The sequence below is a fragment of the Apium graveolens genome, chromosome 4, assembly GCF_009905375.1.
Source record: "Apium graveolens cultivar Ventura chromosome 4, ASM990537v1, whole genome shotgun sequence".
Taxonomy (NCBI): Eukaryota; Viridiplantae; Streptophyta; class Magnoliopsida; order Apiales; family Apiaceae; genus Apium; species Apium graveolens.
The window spans coordinates 154,583,451-154,603,388 of record NC_133650.1 but is presented as its reverse complement, the minus strand read 5'-3'; positions in this window follow the sequence as shown (position 1 = coordinate 154,603,388).

The following is a 19,938-nucleotide window of genomic DNA, read 5'->3' as shown; positions in this document are numbered from 1 at the left end:
CCTGTCAATTTCTAGGGAATAAGCTTGTGTCATGGTTCAGTGAGAAGCAAAATTTTGTTTCTACATCAACAGCAGAGGCTGTGTACATTGCTGCTGGTAGTTGCTGTGCACAGATATTATGGATGAGGAATCAACTATTTGAGTATGGGCTAAATGTTGACAAAATTCCAATATTTTGTGACAATACAAGTGCCATTGCCATTACTGAAAATCCAGTGCAACATTCAAGAACCAAGCACATTGACATCAAGTACCACTTCATAAGGGAACATGTGATGAATGGTACAGTGGAACTTCATTTTGTTCCAAGTGAAAAATAAATTGCTGACATATTTACCAAGCCACTTGATGAATTAACATTCACAAGATTGGTAAGTGAGCTAGGTATGCTTAATTAATCCAAAATTCATGTCCTAATAGTAATTTGTTATGCAGCCTGAAATGAATTTGTTGCAAGAGCAAAGTTGGATTTAAGTAAAGTTTATTCTATCAATGGATATTTTCTATCCGTTGAAAGCCAAAATTGTTCCATCAACGGATATTCAGTATTCGTTGAAAGACAAATACATTTCTGGAAATTTTATCCTTCAACGGATAAAACTGTGTTAATCTTCAACGGATGACCATTTACCTCATCCGTTGAACTGTCACATCAGTCGATTTGAGTGGATCACAGCCATTGATTCTATTTTCTTAACCATTGATACATATATATATACAGTTGTATGTATTTTTATTAAAGGTAGTTTTTAGAATACATACAGTTTTCTTTTATTTTCAAACGACTGTAATTTACTTATAATTATTGTTTAATCATTCTCTTTATGTTTTAATTTGAGAAAGTATAAAAGCCCCTTTGAATTCTCATTTTCACTTTACGCTTTCTTGAAATTTCAAAAGCTTTTGCTCTCTTTCTCTCCCAAAACTCTCAACTTTTCTCTGCAACTTCTACCCACAACAATGGCACCAGTAGTAAAGATAATGTCCCAATCTGGGTTTGTCTATGAGAAAAACAATTTCGTAGCTTTGGTGGAAAAGAATGAAGCCCACTCATATTATCACAAGATGATGGATTTCATCAAGAACTGCAAACTGAGCTATGCAATGATGGAAGCCCCAATGATTTACTGTGAGGTAGTTGAGGAGATTTGGACAACTGCTGAATTCAACTCCACTGATATGACCATCTCCTTCTCTCTCAAAGGTAAGGATTACTGTATTAACTCTGATGATATACAGTCCTGTTTTAAATTACCTGAAAACAATGCCATGACACCACACACTGATAATGATGTATCTAGCATGTTAGATTCCATACGCTATTCCCTTGATTCTACTAGTTTAGGCAGTATTAAGAGAAAAGGCCTTAGGAAAGAATGAAGTTTTCTCATTGATGCCTTTATCAAGGTTTTCTCTGGGAAAATTAGTAATTTTGATGCAATAACTTCAGCTCTTGTTAATATGCTCTATATGCTAGTTTCTGATAGGTACTATAATTTTAGCAACTATGTTATGCTAGAATTGGGTACTAGGTTAGGTAACAAGGCTAATAGAGCTCATAACATCTGTTATGCTAGATTCTTTATGTTATTGGCTAACCATGTTGCTGAAGGTTTGGTAATAAATAATGAGAGTAATAAGCTCAAGTGTTGGGTACAAGAGAAGAGGGTCCTTGCAGACCATTTTAAGGATTGACCTCAATAGTAAGGTGTAATTGGTATACTTACCAATCATGGATGCACCTCAGGTAATTGAGGTAAAAACTTCTTCAACTATTACTACTTCCAACCCCAACATTTCTTTGCCTTCAAGTGTGGCCATGGGATCTGTGTCAATGCCCCAACAGATTCCTACCAAGGCCACCAAACCTAAAGTTTCAAAACCCAAGTCAAAGAAAGCCACCTATGTTGTCTCTCAAAAGACAACAGTTGTAACAACTACCATAAACCCTGAGGGGAGTGCACAGGGTGTTAGTGGTGAGGGGAGGGGTGAACATAAAGAAAACCCCCAGAATAAGGTAGGAGAGGTGAGTGGTACCCAAGCTAGCCAAGCCACAGTTTCTCAAAAGACTGTGGTGGTTGAAAAGGATTCAAACTCATCCCTAGTTGCACCCTCCCAAAAGGGTATATCTATTGAAAATAGTCACCAACCAGGGACACAGAACAAAAGAGGGAGGGACACTGAAGCCACACACTCACCTGTAAAAGCCTTCACAAGAAGAAAGAAGGTCAAAACCCTAGTTTCAATACTGGGTGCACACACTGCACAGATACAATCACTTGTATCTATACCTTCACAAATTCAGCTTGATGTGACTCTAACAAATGTGGAGTCACAGCCCCATTCTCTCAAAATTGACACACACCAACCACCAAAATTTCCATCACCATCTATGGATATGGAAATGATTTTCACATCAATTCCTGATTCTCCCTCTTTACAACTCAGGGAGGAGCCCCACTCAAGTACTGGTGATCATCATCTTTTAGATGATTTGTTGGATCTTCAGCCAATTCTTTCAGACATAGTTGAAGAATCTGTGTCAATTAATTTAAAATCAATCCACACAGATTCAACAATTATGTCACTTTCAATTTCTACTTCTTTTCCTTCTTCAACGAATATCCCTCATTCGTTGACAAGTGGTTGTTCTTCAACGGATAAGCTTAACAACAGTTATCTGTTGATACCATCAGTTTCAACTTCAACGGATATTCTTTATCCATTGATGGTCTCTACACAGACAAATGAATTGACTCCAAGTGTAGAAGACATGGTTACTGTACAATCACTTTTAGGGCTGAGGGAAGGGAGTGAAAACTTGAGTGAGAGGCTGGGTTGCTCCTAGGCAAAAGGAGAGCTTGAGAGTATAAATATGCATGCTATTTCTTCCAACATGGCAAAAGAAAGCGAGAGGAGTACCACCTTAGTAGGTGAAGGTGAGGGTGTGAGGAATGTGAGCCAGGGGGAGCCCCTGATGCAAGAAAAGAGAGAAATTGAGAGAAAAGAAGGTACATGAGATATAAGGGTGGATCCAACCATTGCTAGTGAGTCAATGATTGTGGATGATGCTGACAAGGAAAGACAATTTCAGCAACATTACAAAGCTGTAATTTATAACATTTCCTTGGATGCTGACACTTTTACCCATCCTGTGTCAACCTATCAACTATTGGCCACTCAGGGCAATGAGGAGGCATAAAAGACTTTAAACCTAGTACATACTTCAGAATCTCTACAAAGGGATAAAGCTGCTGTCAATATGATGCCTTCCACAGCTGGAGAGCCATCTGAAGAATTTGGAGTAAATTCTAATGGTGATGCCTCTGATTCTTTTGATGGAAGCATAAACTTAGGGGGAGATGAAGGCCCAAGTTCTATTCCAGAGTTACCGGAATGGGCATTGACAAAGGAGTCTACACCAGGGCATTTCAATATATCCTTAGTCAAACAAGTCATGGCTATCCAAAAGGCAATTCAGGAAACTTCCAATGCTGGTACCAAGGCCATTCTCCAAGCCCACTTAGATTCTCTATATCTCATGAAGCTACAACAATTAAGACAGAATCTAAGTGTGGATGAACTCAAAAAGGATATAGTTGATTTAAAGTCCTACAATACTGAGAAGTTGGATGCAATCATGCCCTTTGGTACCATGCATGAATTCTTACTGAGACTGAGAAGAGAATCAGATGCTGAAAAGAAGATGGCCAAATTGGAGGAAAGAGTTCAAGTTATTGAAAACTCTATGGTGACCATTCTTCAAAATCAACAGTCTCAGACTAGTCTTCTAGTACAACTGGCTAAAGCACAGGGCTTGACCCCTCTCCTTGATGATAACAAAAGGGGGAGAAATAATAAAGGGGAAGGGGAGCCATCTACACACATTCAAATATCACAAGTGCTAGTTCCTGCCATCACTACTTCTCCAACACTTCAAATTAAAGGAAAACTTGATGGAATTAATCTAATCCAGCTAGCAGTAGCCGAGATGAAGGTGAAAGATCAAAGGAGGAAAATTGATGAAAGGATGCAATAAGTGTTTGGTTCTACAACTGTAAAATCTCTATCTGTGAAACATAACACAAAAGTTGAGCCAATCATTATGGAGCACAAGCCAGTAAGGAGGAATAAGGTTGGAGAAACCTCTTCAAGGAACCTGAAGCCCATGGTACTTAGGCCAACCACTAGATTCAACAAGGCCTCTACAAAGAACCCTCTAACTCCTGCTTAGCTAAAAGAAGTGGATTTTCCTCTTCCAAAGCCTGATGAAGACAAAGTTTTGGGTGGTAATATCATAAAGCACAAAGAGACCAAGGATGTAGCGGAAAGAATGAATATGGCTATCATCTATAGAGAGGGAAAGCGTATCTGTGTGATTCAAGGACATTCCAAATTCTCAATAGCCAAGAGGGAAGAGACCATGAGGCTAAAGAAAGAAGCTAAAAAAGCTGAAGGCTGACAAAAGAGCACAAGCAAAGCTTGAAAAATAGCTAAAGTTAAGTCTAATTGAAGAAAAGAAGAAGATTGAAGACAAGAGTGAAGGAAACAAGACTGAAAGCATAAATGTGGATATAGGGAATATGGTTGGTGAAAGTGTGGAAGAAGAAAGTGAGGAAAGAAAGGAATGGCAGAAGGGTAACAGAAAGAAGGTTAGGGCAAAAAGGAAGAGTGAAGATGGCACTGAAGTAATTCAATCAAAATCCAAACCACAACCTTCTATTCCTGAACCTTTTGTTGCTGATCCCAGTATAAATATCCATGGTGAACCAATCATCCCTAAAGAGGAACCTATTGATTGGGACAACATCAAATTACTTACCTTCTTAACTACTTCTCCACCACCAAAGGAACTGAAAAGGAAATCCAAATCCATACCTCCTCCAACGTCAAGTAAATTCACTCAGAAACATAAACCTAACCCTAAGCCACAAGCCTCAAAGGATGATTATGTTCACATTTGTGACATAAAAGAATATACAGATATTGAACTCTACTTGGATGAGCTGGAGGAAGTAAGGGGAATTAGAGCCTATGGACAGCTACCAGAAAGGCTAGTGTTCAAGTATAAAGGAAGTGTGGAAAGGACTTGGCCTCTTCAAAGAATTCTAAATAAAGGCTATTCTACCTTGATTAGAGTTTACTCATCCATAAAAAGGGATACTAGTTTTACCAGGACTGCCAAGACTGAGATTCTCAACAAGATTTCCAGCATAAGGAAGACTTGGTGGGAGTCAAATTCCTTGCCTAGAACATTACTCATCCCAGAGCATGGAACTACAATTCATAAGTCACCTCATGGGTTGATGGAGTTCAGAGACAATAAAGGAGTCAGAAAATTTTTCAGGCTTGAATATTAGCTTAAGATTGCCAGTAATGAAACTATCAAGGACATGCAATCTAAGTTGGATATCAGTGATGAAGATGAAGCTGAATTCTAAAGATAACTCCAACTCCAAGTAGAGGAAAATGACAGGAGGCTAGGGAAGAAAATAAGGGAGCAAAGGAAAAGAAAATGATTTGCTCAGGCTAAAGGAGCACCCTTGGAAATACTGTAAATCTTCAACTTTATCTCAGTACATACACTTTTGCAGCACTTTTGAATTTCTACTTAGTTTCAACTCATATATTTGTTAAGTGTTTTGTTATCATCAAGATAACCCTGAATTTATGCCTACAGTTCTAGTAGACATAAATAGTGGGAGATTGTTAGGAATATATTAGGTTGATGATAAGTTAAACAAAACACTTAAGTAGAAATCTAGTATTTGTAGCCTCAACGGATAAGACCACTTTGGCTATCCGTTGATGGAGTAGCTTTACCTAGAAATAAGTTTAGTATTGTAGCACATTTCAGTCTTTGTAAATGAGTTATAATTCTTAGAAGTTGAAGGAAATTATGAGTTATGTTGACTACTAGTGGATATGCAAATGGGAGGGCTAATTGTAAATATTTCATGCCTTGTAATTTTGTATAAATGAAGTAGTATCAACTTGTAAATTAAAGACCTTCAACAGATGAGAAACAAAGCCTCAACGGATGTCTCTAAAGCTTCAACGGATAACATCCATCAACAGATGAGTGCATCAACGGATAAAGCTTCAACTGCTAAAGCTTCAACGGATAAGAGCATCAACGGATAAAGCCTCCAACGGATGAAAGCTTCAATGGATGCTCAGTTCCATAGCAGTTGATAGTCACAATTCATAAGCTGACAGAGGCACATGGGTTGACAGAGACAATTGGAATGTAGTAGCCTCTTGGAGGAATCAAGAAAAAGCAGCATTTCCATTCTGGTGCAAACAAGGAAGTATTCAAAGATTCACAGATTATCTTAGATTGCATTGGATAGAGAAATGAAGAAGAAATATGCGAAGGACTATTTTATAATTGTATTATATCTTTGTCTTCACTTAAAATACTTGGTGATATATAAACCAAGTTGCAGCTAGTAATTAGGTGTGAATTTTCAAGAGTTGTTTAGAAAAATTCAGAGAGAAAATCATCTAGTTTGTACTAGGAAGCAGCTGTGAACAATTCTTTGTATCACAGATTTTCTGAAATACACATCTCTGGTGGAACAACAAATCCACCAGAAAAGTTTTTAAAGCCTTTGTGTTCTTTACATTTGTGTTTTGAATATAAATCTGTCTGCACTTGCTTAAAACAATTCACACACATCTATTCATCATACACTTAGCTTTTGAAACTGCTCAAAACTTGAAAAAGTTTTGAGATTTACATTCAACCCCCTTCTGTAAATCTCATTGCTAGTTCCATGGAATAACATAAGTACTTCAGAGCACTTGCAATATAAGACATAACTATTTCAAATGTATATATCAAGAAGGTTCAAGAATTACTTGCCTTATTCAAATCCGCTTTCACTTTGCTTGTACTCGTCTATTGATCCTTACTCACTGACCACGTGCTTTCCCTTTCTACGTCTCGCTTCTTCTGTTAGACATTATAATTATTTATCAATAGTTATTATCATCTTATTTTATTCGTTACAAGCTTCTATCTACCCTTCGTTTTACCCAAATCCGACGTACGGATTGAAAGTTACGATAAAAATCATCAAATAGTATACATAAGCTGATTACACATTAATCAGATCACATATAGCATATAACATATAAGATATTCGATAAAAATAACTTTTCAAAGAAGATTCGAGGTTGAAATCATTTTCCAGGTATTTAATATGAATCATTGAACATTTTTCGGAAATAAAAGGATCAACAAATCATTTTATAAATAATTAAAAGGTTCAAATACCCGAATCTAACTTAAAAATCATTAAATAATAATTATGGAGCCTTAAAAATAATTTAAAATAATATTTTAAAGCTCGAAACTATTTTTCAGAATTTTTAAATCAAAAGAAATAATTAAATCTAATTAAATAACCAATTAAAATTAATTAATAACTAATTAAATTAATTAATCAATTAATATTTAAATTAATTGACTAATTAAATAATTAATTATTAACTAAAATTAATTAAATAATTTAGATTTGTTTTTGAATTAAAATTAATTTTCAGACATAAAAATAATGATTTTTGAAATTTTTAATAATTAAAAATAATTTTCTGAAAATAAAATAAGAAGAAAATACAAAATTTGAAAGTTTTTAAAACTCAAATCTCATTTTTATGATTCTTGAAAGTTCCAGGGGTTGAAATGTAAGTTTTGCAAAATAGGGGGTGAAATGGTAATTTCACCATCCCCCCTTCTCCACCACGCCGGCCGGAACTCCATGGCTGCCGCTATGGAGCTTTTTCGGCGGCTTCCATGGCTGCCGCAAAATAGGGGGTGAAATAGAATTGTACCAAAATTACATTACTTGCTCTAATCTTCTCCAAGAACCTGGTGGTGATCTTATTTATGTCAAAAACCGGTCCAAACGGCCTCATCAATCCTCCATTCATCACGTTTATACCAATAGATTCATTTTTCAAAAATCTCTCTATTGGTGTAATCAATTTAAACTAATAACCCCCACATCAAAAACGCCCAAATCCAATTGAGAACATTCAAACCCTAGTTCTTGAATTCGAGAATCAAACTCAATTTTCTATATGTTATTGAACTCCAAATTCGACATATAATATACCAAATAATCAGAATAAAATTATCTACAACATACACTCATCAAATCATACAAACAACATCAAAATTAAAAAATCATATTTTATCACATTTAAACATCCAAACATCAATACCAATTATGAGATAATTCACCAAAATTCACATAATAATCACATAATAATTATTTATTGATAAAAATAATTACGCGATATATCCCGAATATTACATCCTTCCCCCTTAAAATGATTATGTCCTCAGAATCTTCTAAGTAAATAATTGAGGGTACTTTTTCGCATATCACATTCTAGCTCCCAGCTTGACTCTTCAACCCTTGGGTTTCTCCATAGCACACTTACTAAATTTATAACTTTATTCCTTAACACTTTCTCTCTCTTTTCTAGAATCTCTATTGGATTCTCAACATACGACAGATCTACCTAGAGTTCTATCGGCTCATACTCTATCACATGCCTGGAATCTGGGTTGTACTTCTTAAACATTGATACGTGAAATACATTATGAATGTGCTCCATGTGTGGGGGTAATGCCAATTCATATGCTACCTTGCCGACATGCTTCAAAATTTCAAAAGGTCCAACGTATCTAGGACTCAGTTTCCCTTTCTTTCCATATCTAGAAAATCCTTTCCAGGGTGACACTTTCAGTAACACTAAATCCCCTTCTTCAAATTCTATGTCTTTTCTAGCTTGATCTGCATATTTTCTTTGATGATCCTGTACTGCTATCAACCTTTTGTGAACGACTTCAACGACTTCTTTTGTCTGTTGCACCAACTCGGGTCCAAGTATCTTACATTCTCCAACTTCATTCCAATATATGAGTGATCGACATTTGCGTCCATATAGAGCTTCGTAGGGAGGCATTCCGATGCTGGAGTGATAACTGTTGTTATAAGAAAATTCTATTAAGGGTAAACGCTCGTCCCAACTTCCTTTAAAATTAATAGCACAAACACGTAACATATCTTCAATAGTCTGGATTGTTCTTTCGCTTTAGCCGTCAGTCTTTGGATGATAAGCTGTACTCATATTCAACTTAGTTCCCAAACATTCTTGAAAACTTCTCCAAAATCTTAAATTGAATCGCGGATCTCGGTCCGATACAACAGACACAGGGACTCCATGATGAACTATTATCTCTTTCAAATACATGTGAACCAACTTGTCCAATGAAAATATTTTATTAATAGGCAGAAAATGAGCTGATTAGGTTAGTCTGTCCACTATAACCCAAATAGCATCGTGCTTCGCTTTGGTCCTTGGTAATCTGACTATAAAATCCATAGCAATGTGCTCCCACTTTCAATCTGGAATCTCTAGCAGTTGTAATAATCCACTTGGTCTCTGGTGCTCCGCTTTAACTCTTTGATGTGTAATATATTTGCTAACCCATTCCGCAATTTCAATTTTCATATCTAGCCACCAGTAATTCTCTTGTAAATCTCTGTACATCTTGGTACTTTCTGGATGGATGGAATATTTTGAGTTGTGAGCTTCCTGTAGAATTTCATTCTTTAACTCTGCCATTGGTGAAATCCAAATTTTGGAAGAAAATATAAGAATATCTTGGTCATCCTTCTGAGTGTATAACTCTTCTCCTACCAAATGATTGATATCCTGATCCATTACTTCTTCTTGACACTTCTTTATTTTCTCTAACAACTCAGGTTGAAAAGTCATACTATACATCCTTGCTTCATTAGGCCTGCAAATTCTAACCTCTAATTCTAAATTCTGAAATTCCTTGTATAACTCCTCCGGTACTGTTAATACATTTAATCTTTCCTTTCTGCTTAATGCATCTGCCACTACATTTGCTTTTCCTGGGTGATAGTTAATCGTGCAATCATAGTCCTGATCAACTCTAACCATCTTCTCTGTCTCATATTAAGTTCCCTTTCCGTGAATATGTACTTTAAACTCTTATTATACGTATAAATCTCACATCTTTCTCCATATAGATAATGTCTCCAAATCTTTAAGGCGAATAATATTGCTGCTAGTTCCAAGTCATGAGTAGGATACTTCTGCTATGAGGTTTCAGTTGTCTAGACGCATATGCAATACCTTTATCGAGTTGCATCAAAACATAACCTAATCCCTTATGAGAAGCATCACTATAGATTAAAATTCCTTGATCATCTAGAAGTGACAAAACAGGTGTCGTGATCAATCTCTTCTTCAATTCTTGAAAACTTCCTTCACACTTCTCATTCCATATAAACTTCTCATTTTTCCTGGTAAGCTTCATCAAAGGTATCGCAATATTTGAGAAATCTTGAGCAAATCTTTGATAATATTCTGCCAATCCTAAGAAATTTCTTACTTTTGTTGTTGTTTTTATCCTTTCCCAATTAATAATAGCTTCAATCTTTACTGGGTCCACTTTGATCCCTTCGTTACTTACCATGTGCCCTAAGAATTGAACTTCCTGTAACTAAAACTCACACTTTGAAAACTTGGCGTACAACTTTTCCTTTCTCAAAATTCCCAAAGCTATCCTTAGATGCTCCGCATGGTCTTCCGTTGACTTTGAGTAAATCAAAATATCATCTATAAACACAATGACAAACTTGTCCAAATATTCTTTGAAAATTCTGTTCATTAAGTCTATAAATATTGCTGGGGCATTAGTCAATCCAAAAGACATTACTAAAAATTCATAATGATTGTACCTTATTCTGAAAACTGTCTTTGGTATATTTTCAGGTTTAATCTTCAACTGGTGATATCCGGATCTCAAATCAATCTTAGAAAAATACTTGTCTCCTTTCAGCTGATCAAACAAATCATCGATTCGAGGTAATGGATACTTGTTCTTGATAGTAAGCTCATTAAGTTCTCGATAGTTCATGCATAACCTCATGCTTCCGTCCTTCTTCTTAACAAATAAAACCGGTGCACCCGATAGGGACACACTGGGCCTAATCACTCCTTTTTCCAATAACTCTTGCAATACCAATGCCATTCTGTACGGGGCCTTAGATACTGGTTCCGTTCCAGGTGCTAAGTCGATCACAAACTCAATTTCCCTATCTGGAGGAAGTCTTGGTAACTCATCTGGGAACACGTCCGCAAACTCATTTACCACTGGAATATCTTCAAGTTTTATCGGCTACTGATTTCGATCTATCATATAGGCAATGAAATGCTCGCATCCTTGTCGCAGTAACTTCTTAGCTTGAATCATCGTTAAGAACTTCTTTGATTGCCTCTGACCTCTAAACGTCACCACTTTCTCGTTCGACATCTTCAATATTACCTTCTTATTACGACAGTCTACCTGAGCATCGTGCTTAGATAGCCAGTCCATTTCTAAAATAACGTCAAACTCTCCTAACTTAAATGGTATCAAGTCAGTACCAAACTTATTACCAGAAATCTCAATCTCACAGTCCATACACACTTCGTTAACAGATACACGCTCTCAATTTGCTAATTTTATAATCATAATCTTATTTAACAATTCAACTGGATAATTCAACTTATCAACAAAATCTTGAGAAATAAATAATCGAGTTGCTCCCGAATCTACTAGCACTTTAGCACATAAAGAATTCACAATAAGCGTACCTGCCACAACGTTAGTGTCCAGGATATCATCCTTCACAGACATGTCATAAACTCTAGCTCTAGGATGTTCAGCTACCATTGGAGTGGATCTTATAATTTTTAGTACATTATTGGCTGGGACGGGTAATTTGCAATCCCTTGCTATATGTCATGGCTTTCCACACTTAAAACATGTAAACGCAATTGCTGGAACCTTGCCTGCCTGATTCTTGGTAGGTTGATCCTTATTTATAGGCTCTCTACCTAGTTGATTACGGCATTCCCTTGTATAGTGCCCCTCTGGTTGCATCTAAAATAGACCACATTCAGCTTGTTGCAAATTCTTTATGCTTCTTTCCGCATACCTGGCAGTCTGGTAAAGCTAGCCTCTGCTGGGTTGGCTAGTTCCCAATAGCGGGACGGTTGCCTTGTCCTCCGTCCCCTGCATTCTGCCTTTTGAAATTAAAATTCCTTCTAGGCTGAAACTTGCCTTTCTTCTGATTAAATTTGGAAACTTCCATGCTTGGGACTGTCCTTCCCTTTCCTCAAACTTCCTCTTCCTACTCTCCTTCTCCTTCTGTGACATTTTACTCTCCATTTCCGCAATCATAGCTTTCTTCACTACTCCTGCATACGTATCCAACTCAAATATAGCCACTTTCCCTCTGATCCATGGCTTAAGATGTAACACCCTTCAAATCCGGGGTCCAGATCTGGGGGTTACTTGCCACTAATAACATAAGTAAACCTGTACAATGATCATATAAATATAAAACCAACCCCATTCTAATACTACTCAGGATATTTTAAGGTTAAAGTATGAAAACAAGATCAACTCACTACTTTTATTACAAACCCAGATTTATAGTCTTACAACTTCTCCTTATTAAGAACCAGTTAACTACACAAGTTTTAAACTAAGTTTCTTTTATTAAAGCAACATATACATTTATTCACACTACACCAGCTCGGGCATCTCAAAACTCTTTTCTTGGATTGGAATTAACACCCTGGATGCTAGAGGGTCCCGCCTTTTGACCCGCTTCTTGACCACTCGAGTACGAATGGGTTTCATTTTCGGTCTTAACTGAAAAATAAGATGAGTAACAACAATAGGGGTGAGCCATAATTGCTCAACAAGCCTGCAACATATATATATATATATATTGTATAAAGAGAATGCTAAATGAATCGGTAATCTAATTGTTCGAATATCCATATATTTCTGCAAATAATAATAAAGGCCACTATCGGAGATTACCAATGAATTAGACTGGATACGAAAACCAACATATGCACTATAACCCGCTGATCAATCAGGATATAGTGCGGATCTATACCCAAATGTATAGATCGACCAACATATAGGGTACCCAGGCACTTTGGCCTAATAATCAAGGGTCTGGTTCATATCCGACCCATATCGTAACCATCCATTCCATGGATCAGCATCCGGAACAATCGGTAGGCTTTGATGTATCCCAACATCAGAATATATCAGAGTATATGTATACGTATATATAAACTATTGGAATATGAATAGAGAGTTCAATAAATTAGGAGAAATCAGGAATCTAAAGGAAATATGAATAAAGGAACAATAGTTGTGTATCAGTGTTTGTGAACAGCAGTTATCAGTCTATAGCTTCCATATAAATTTGAAATCAATTCACTATTCTGAACTTAGAATAGGGGAAAACTTGCCTGATACTTGTTTTACTTCAGCTATATCACAATTCTCGTGCATGGGTTGAATTTGTCTTGCTGGCGTTGTATCCATGAAAGAAAGATACCCATTCAGTTAACATACATCGTAATTGTACCTCAGACTGAGGCCACGTAGCCCTTATCGTCCATCTGTACGATTCTATCAGACTCATATATAAATTATCTAACAATTCGGACTCAAGTAATCAAATAAATCACACATCATATAAGTCACATAGTCAATTTAGAATCAAAAGTATTTTTAGAATCGAAATCGGATCTATACTTGCACTAACAAATAATATTTGATATATTTCCTAATTTTCAGGGATTTATTAGACTCGTATTTAAATATAATAAGGTCTGTAAATAAATAAATATCGTATGCCTACTCGTTCCCGAAAGAAATTAAGAATTAAAACTATTTTTAATGGAATCAGGTCATTTTTATAAGTCTAAGGGCTTTCGTTTCGATTAAATCGGATAAACGGTTCAATTATTATGTAATAAACAAGAATAAATCAATTATTATTCAAAATAATTAATTATTCAAAAATATTTGAACCTAAAATATATTTTTAAATAATTATCTAGGAAAAATCAGATTTAAAAATGATTTTTTCCTAACTTTTTTGGAATTAAATAAAATTTATTATAAATTATTCAATTAAACTGATTAATTATAAAATAATTAATCCGTTTAAATAAATAATGAATAATAATAAATAAATAAATAAATAAATAAATAAATAAATAAATAAATAATTACATTTTTGAATTTCTAAAATTAGAAAACAGTTTTAATTTATTTATAAAATAAATCAAATTAATTATTTGATTTACTAAAAAAATAAAACTAATTTTTCAGAATTCACAAAATAAAGGTAAAATAGAATATTCAAAAACACGTTTGTAGAAATCAATACAGCAAAAACAACATCAAAACCGGGTTTGTTTTTCAGAAAAACGGGTTGGGTCTGGGTTGTTAAGAACGACCCGCCGGTGTTCTTCACAACCTTGAACCCGGTGAGGTTCCGACCACCTAATTCGAGTCCGTTTGACTCGATTTTGATCAATTAACTACTCAATCACCTTCCCTGTAACTGGAGCGACAAAACCCCCTTGCACTCAGCGATCGAAGGTCCCCGTACCTCCTTCTCCGACCAGATCCGTCATGGTTACCGGCGAGCTCAACTCCCAGGTCCGACGAGCCGTTCATGACGATCCAGGCACCGTTTGAATCGATTCGTACATCGATTTCAGTCCAAATTTCACCAGGAATTCAAAAATAACAACCTCCAATCCAGATAACCCTGGTAGCTTAAATTCCGATCAAACCAACCAAAAACTCCGGCCAAAAACCAAATTGACTATTTCGTACATGAATTTTTTTGATTTATAGCTTAAAATAAAGATTAAAACACCTACAATCGATCCCCTATCATCAAAACAACCTCAGATTACTGTAAATCTAAAAATGATTAAATTAAAAATTTCATAAACCCTAAAACTTGAACTACTACATTAGGTTATCATTTAATGCAATTAAGGGCATAAATCAATTGTAACAATCAATACCAAGCTATTCCAATCAACAATAACATCAAACAATCCCTGAAATCAAAACCCCTAATTCTAATCATGAACCCTAATTTTAAAATTTTAAAATCTAGAAATCAAAACATGAAATTGATACTGTTAATAGAAAGTAGAGATCACCAACTTTGATTTGGTTACTCACATGATCGATTTGGACAACAGAATCAATGATTAATCTTCAATCAAATCCAAGAACTTGTTCTTCACCCCCAAAGCTGATTTTTAGATATAATTATTTTTAATACTATTTAATAATTAATTAATAATAAATCAGCTATTTATAGTAGTAATAAAAAAAACCCCTAATTAAAATTTAGGCCCTAATTATATCCCTAAATAAAATTAATTGGCCCTAAATAATAATTTTTGGGTATAAATTTTTAAATATCCAATAAATATAAATTATATGCCAAAAATTCCCAAAAATTATGAATAATACAAAAATGCAAAGAAAAATAATACTTGATAATTTCATGATCCTATAAAAATAAAAATGTAATTTTTTCGCGAAACGGGAAAATTTTAAAACGACTGAATATTCAGAATATCGATATGGTATAAGCCATACTAGGCAAAGTAAGGCCAATGATTTTATATGAATTATCAGTTATTAAAACACTATTTGGGTCGTACAACTTTTGATATAAAAGCATTTGATTTATAATAAAACACCCGATAATTACCCAGAACACATTCTGACAAAACAGAATACATGTATCATATAACAGTTAGGGTTTTATAACTCAACACACTTAATGACATATTAAACACATAATTCATCCTTATTAAGATATAATATAAGCGTAATTTCTCAGTCGTTACATAAGACCTTGCTGAAATCTCTTGGCTTTCTTCCTGTTAGTGTCCACATATGATGGTACAAACCTGGACAATTCTTCAAACTTACTATCAGAATCCGCTACTGACATATTCCACTGCTTTAACTCCAGAAACTTCAATTCCATTTGATCTTGAACAAACTGAGGAAAATACTTCTCTAAAAACAACTCCTTGAATCTATCCCACACAATATCATCTGTACATTCCAATGTCTTAACAGTTTCCCACCAATAGATGGCTTCATTCTTCAAGTAGTAACTCGCAAACTCAGTTTTCTGTTCCTCTCTCACCTTGACTAAAGCAAATGCCTTCTCAATTTCCTTTAACCAAACTCTTGCTTTAATAAGATCTAAAGAACCTTTAAATTCCGGTGGATTTACCGCCTGAAAAGTCTTAAAGTTACCCGAGGATTGGTCTATCTCTGTTGTTGTTGAGTCAGGTTGACTGTTTGTTGAGCCAAGATCTGAAGAACCTGGGCTACAGTTGGGTCTATGGGACCTGGATTTGTATTCTGGTTATTGTCGTCTTGGTTGTGGTTATTTTCTTCATTCTGGTTGGTGGAACAGTTATTTCTTCTCGGAGGCAATTTTTGTAAAAAGATAAACTTATTTAGCCTTTAAATCAAATCCTTTTTATTAAAAGTTTTTGTAACACATAAATATCTCTTTTTGAAAACATTTTAAATTGTTGAACTAAGTAAATTGCATGCTTCTTTACAGAATGTAAACAATTAAGGGGATAGGGTACATATTATCTCAAGAGTTTATAACTGATGCAGTAAGTCAGTAAAACAGGTGCAGTAATGTAAATGACAATGCTGGAAAAAGGAAAGGTACCGATATATATATATGTTAAAGTTTGGTAGTACAAGCGTGAAAATGTTTCAGCAAAGGCAAAAGGTACAACATGCCTATCCATTGGCCAGGGAGTCTAGTCTATATATATATATTAACCCAAAAGTTTGATGATACACATTACACACTAATATACATATAACAACTGTCACAGCATTTTTGTCGTTCAGCTCTATGGAAACTCTGGTCCACCAAGCCTTGCAAGATCCTCTAACAGCTCTCTGGCCCATCCCATAAGAGCATTTGGGGCCGCATACTCACAAGTAGATCCATGAAGTCTCGCCTCAAGTATTCTCCGGGTCACATGAATCTCATCCTGAAGCTCTCTCGCACTCCTGTCAACATCTATAGTTCCTGAATCTGAGCCAACGGGGCCCCTCGCTCCAAAAGAAGAGCCTCATACTTATGGTATGGAACATGGTATGGAGTATATTGGAAAGATGCACCCACAACCGAATGTCCGGTAGAGTCAAAATCAGCAGGTGGGGGTCCTCGAATAGGTGGTCTCATACTAGGAGGTGAAATAGCTCGTAGTAATGTAGCCGTCATAACAAAAGGTAATATGGCTAATACTGGTGGAAAAGCAGGGCGTGGATCAGATAACGGTCCTCGAACTGAAGGCTCTGAATGATCAGATGGTATAGGAATAAAGGAATCTTCCATTGCTGCTATCTGGAAATCACGTTGCTAGATAAGAATCTCGAATCTCAGCACGAATCATACCAAAACCTATTATACAGTCACACTCAACCTCTCGACGTCTTATCTTTCTATTTCTTAATCCTAATCCTAACCCTCTACCCGTTCTCGACAATCTAAGCTTGTGGCAGTGACTTTAACATGTGGCTCTGATACCAAACCTATGACACCCTCCGAACCCGGGTCAGAATTTTGGGGTTCACAACACACACCCCCAATATATATACCTATTTATGAAAATAATATAAGCAATGACCCTACTTACCATAACCACGGATCGCAACTGGTTAAAGTATGCACACAAGACACAACCTTATTTATATTACAAACGTACCAAATCCTAATTAGTTTAACTTACAAATGAAAATAAAACTTTCTTATAAACTTTCAAACTTAAATAAGATAAAATTCTTCCACTAGCTTATTCTGTCTCAACCTATAAACCTAGCTCGCACACTTATCTGGGGATCCTCGCTACCAACAGTTTCCTTTTCAACTGGAAAAGAACATAAACAGATTCGCAAGAGTGAGCTAACTAGCTCAGCAAGTCATAATGACACGACTGAGATTAAACAATGATAAATTAAAATGATATAAGGAATCAAGTTTCTTGAAAAGTAATGATTATAATTGGATATTCACTTTTATTTTAAAAACCAAGGTTAGGTCGTTGATCAGTCACACACTAACCCCGAGAAAGGCACACAACTCTGCTCTATATACTGGATCCAAGGCACACATTGGCCTAATATAACCATGAATCTGGTCTGACCACGAATCTGGTCCATATTTACAAACAGTCTAATTCTATAATATCAACATGATAAATAATGCAAATTAATAAGAAGAATCAAAAGCAACATTTATCTTGAAGCATAGGGTGATTCATTATACCATGAAGGTATAACAAGGTAAATATAAAGATTTGCTTCCATCCTGGGAAAGAATCAGATAAAAGTAGAACAAAGGTTTAATGGTTACAAGGATTAATCTTTTGATGTACAAGGTGTGAAAGTTTAAATGTAAGAAATTCCATTTCAGTGATCTGTGTAGGTTATATATGTATTTATGGAGTAGTATCGCATATATGTGGTCCGTATCTGGGAATTCAACAATCAATGATTTACAAAGAATAAGGATTACGAATCAAAGATCAATAAGAATAATCAGGGTTTAAGGTTAAGCACTTCAGAGCACTTGCAATATAAGATATAACTATTTTAAATGTATATATCAAGAAGGTTCAATAATTACTTGCCTTATCTCAATCCGCTTTCAGTTTGCTTGTACTCGTCTATTGATCCATACTCATTCACCACGTTTTTTCTCTTTCTACGTCTCGCTTCCTCTGTTAGACATCACAAATATTTATCAAAAGTTATTCTCATCTTATTCTATTCGTTTCAAGCTTCTATCTACCCTTCGTTTCACCCAAATCCGACGTACCTATTGAAAGTTACGATAAAAATAGTCAAATAGTATACATAAGTTGATTACACATTAATCAGATCACATATAGCACATATGTTAGCTCACACACACTGTAGAAGGGGGTTGAATACAATGTTTAGCACAATCAAATCGAATATAAGAACACAAGTAACAGAAAACAAATTTTATTCAACACAATAAACTTTGTTACAATATGGAACTATCCTCTCTCAGTGATGAACAACTTATCACGAGAGCTGCTAGGGTTACAATAAATAATAACTTCGATTATGATAACACATATAGTGTAAACCCTATGTCTGTGTTTATATACTACACAGTTACAAGATAATCTCTAATTGATATTGAATATGATTCTGTATCCTAAAATATATCAATTAGATATCTTCTTTTCCAAGTCTTCTATTTTCTATAAAAATCTTCTCCATGCATATCTCTTCTTTATTTAGTCTTGATCTTCTTTCCTTTCAATCAGCCTTTCCTTAACTGTTCATCCTCCCACACTTAAGTTCTGATATCCATCTTCTGATAATTATCTCCTGATAATTTAAATACTGATATCCTTAAGTTCTGACTTCCAGTAAGTGCTGATTTCAGTAAGTACTGATATTTCCTGTTTGTTAAGATCTGAAAACTAAACATGAAACACATTAGACATGACATCTCAAATATATCTAACAATCTCCCCCAACTTGTAAATTAGCATAGTATACAAGTTCAGTATATATTTGATGATGTCAAAAACATTAAGTACAAATGCACATGAGAATTTGACTAAGAAACTACAACTTACAGTACTTGTAGCTTTTACCATTCTTAAAGTCTAATATCAGCTTTAGCCTGTATGTTCTTCAGAATTTAGCAGTTGCAGTCCCTGACTTGGCTTCATTATGTGATCTCTTTAATATCAGGAGTTGTCCTGAGATAATTCTTTAAAAGACATCTCTCAGAATATGCAAGTTCTTTCAACATCATCCTTTTGGCTTCTTTTAGCTCAGCTGTATCTTCACTTATCTGAAAGATAGCAGCTCTGAGATCATTGATCTTTGCCTTTCTTATATCCTCATTAAGTCTGATATAATAGGCTTTATCTGATTCTATGTTGAATTTAACAGCC